Here is a 2,341-nt window from a genome sequence, read left to right as displayed (position 1 = left end):
GTGTCTTAAGTACCAGGTCTTATTACTTAACCTAAGACCTGGGGGCGTGATCAATGCCATTTGGCTATTCTGAGTGGCCAAACCGCATTGACCACGCCTCCAGGTCTTAAGTTAAGTAATAAGACCTGGTACTTAAGACACGCATAATACTGCCCTTAGTATCTATAGTATAAATGATGTGATGCTGCTGTAACTTAAAATTAAAATATATCCAAACACCTGAGGTCTTCAGAATTGGGGTAAATTGCTAAACTGACAGCCTGAAGCTAAGGTGGTTGTTTGATGATTCCTGAATGTTTTATAAACAACATATATTTTTTTCCTCCAGGGAAAAATCTGTGGTCTGTGTGGGAACTATGATGGAAATGCAAGGAATGACTTCACAGCCAGGAACCAGGAAGTGGTGGCGAAAGCTCTTGAGTTTGGAAACAGCTGGAAAGTTTCTCCTAGTTGTCCTGACAAGGAAAGTGAGAAAGGTCCTTGTGCTGTCTACTCCTACAGACAGGCCTGGGCTGTGAAGCACTGCAGCATTATCAACACTGATGTATTCAAAGCCTGTCACTTGAAGGTAGCATGTCACACACATGCACGCACGCACGCACGTACACATGCATGTATGCACGTACATACGTATGTATGTGTTTTTTGTGTAGTAATTAGTGAACTTTATTTATAATTCAAATGATTCTACCAAAACACCATATTTGTCAACTTGAACAAAATGTTGCAGAATTATTCTAATGCCCCTAATATAATTATGCAACAAAATATTTAAGTTAATTTAGGTTATCGAGGGCAGTGTTGTGGTCATACATCATCAAAAGGATGAGATCTGCATTTAAAACCCCAAGCTGAGGTCTAACTTTAATCGTGCAAAGTCACTACTAGTTCATACTAGTTAATAACATATCTATGTTTATTTCTTGCTGTATTCACTAGCAAATCGTAATTGCAATAATGAAATGTCTTCTCTGGAAAAAGGTGGATCCCAAAAACTATTATGAAGCGTGTGTGAAGGACTCCTGTGCCTGTAACTCTGGGGGTGACTGTGAGTGTTTCTGCACAGCGGTGGCAGCTTACGCTGCTGCCTGTAACATAGCTGGAGTGTGCGTGAGGTGGAGAACTCCCAAAGTCTGCCGTGAGTCTTTGTCCTTCTAACAAATGAAACACATAAAGCATCTGTCATTGTCATTCTGTTGTATTCTGATACACTGACCCTAACAGAGAGGGTGTTTGCTGTTGTCTTGTCTCTGTCCTACACAGCTCTGTTCTGTGATTATTACAACCCATCTGGAGAATGTGAATGGCACTACGAACCCTGTGGTAAACCATGTATGAAGACATGCACAAATCCTTCAGGATTATGCACCAATCCGATACCAGCTCTGGAAGGTATGATGTATACATGTATGGAAAACAGAGGATGTACGATAACATAAAACTAAATGCCAGAGGAGAATTCAAGCATAGCAGGCAGAAAAGTCGTAGTTTAAAGCAAATGGCAATACAAATGAGGACAATAAGTAGAAGTCCTGTTTCACGGCTCAAGTTTGTTACAGTAGTTACTTATATGGTAAATGATCAGGGTTAATGTAATAAATATAACGAAATGTTTACATCAGAGATCCGGATGTGCAATGTTAACTCATATCCATTCTGTATTGTTCTATGGTCTCCACGGAATAATGTTAACATAGGGTGCTACCCACGATGCCCTCCGGAACGACCTTATCTGGAAGAATCTACAATGAAATGTGTGCAGACGAAGCAGTGTGGCTGTTATGTTGATGGGAAGCATTATGAGGAAGGAGAGGACATTCCTTCAGACACTCCTTCAGTCCAGAACTGCCACACATGGTATTTATGTAGATGTAATTCTGTAGAAAGACTCAATTAACTACACATACAGTGAGAGAACGGTGGAATGTCTATTGTGTGCCAAAACTCCCCAAATGGGAATAAATCAACCAAAGTGAGGGATTCAAATTCATATAATATGTGCAGATTCTATGCATAAAATCCAATGTATGAAATTGGGATACATGTATTTTCATTCCTCAGCCGACTCTGTGCTCCATACATTAGGCAAAAGAGCTGAGAACATGAAAACCTGAAATGTGTTTAATTATTCAAATCTCCAAATTAATACAAAAGAACAAATTAAATATAATTGAAACTTTTCACTGCTACGTTAAATGTTCTAAAACAATAACACTCCACTTGACATGTGTGCTTTAAAAACGAAGAGTATTATGAATACAATTTGTTATCGTATGAATGTGATGTCAAATTGTAATGTCGTATTCAATATTCATGAACTAAACTTCTCTTAATTTCTATG

At 38.7% G+C, this 2,341-nt stretch overlaps 1 long non-coding RNA gene across 1 annotated transcript; it reads left to right on the top strand.

Moving 5' to 3' along the window:
• Positions 1–1,006: 1,006 nt before the first annotated feature.
• On the top strand, positions 1,007–1,739 carry LOC306932544. Its single transcript, XR_013791122.1, has 3 exons — positions 1,007–1,138; positions 1,264–1,392; positions 1,698–1,739. It is a non-coding gene; the product is annotated as an uncharacterized lncRNA (long non-coding RNA).
• The last annotated feature ends 602 nt before the right edge of the window (positions 1,740–2,341 follow it).

Source organism: Electrona antarctica (genome assembly GCF_951216825.1).
Source record: "Electrona antarctica genome assembly, chromosome: 11".
Classification (NCBI taxonomy): Eukaryota; Metazoa; Chordata; class Actinopteri; order Myctophiformes; family Myctophidae; genus Electrona; species Electrona antarctica.
This window is presented reverse-complemented; position numbering and strand designations above follow the sequence as displayed.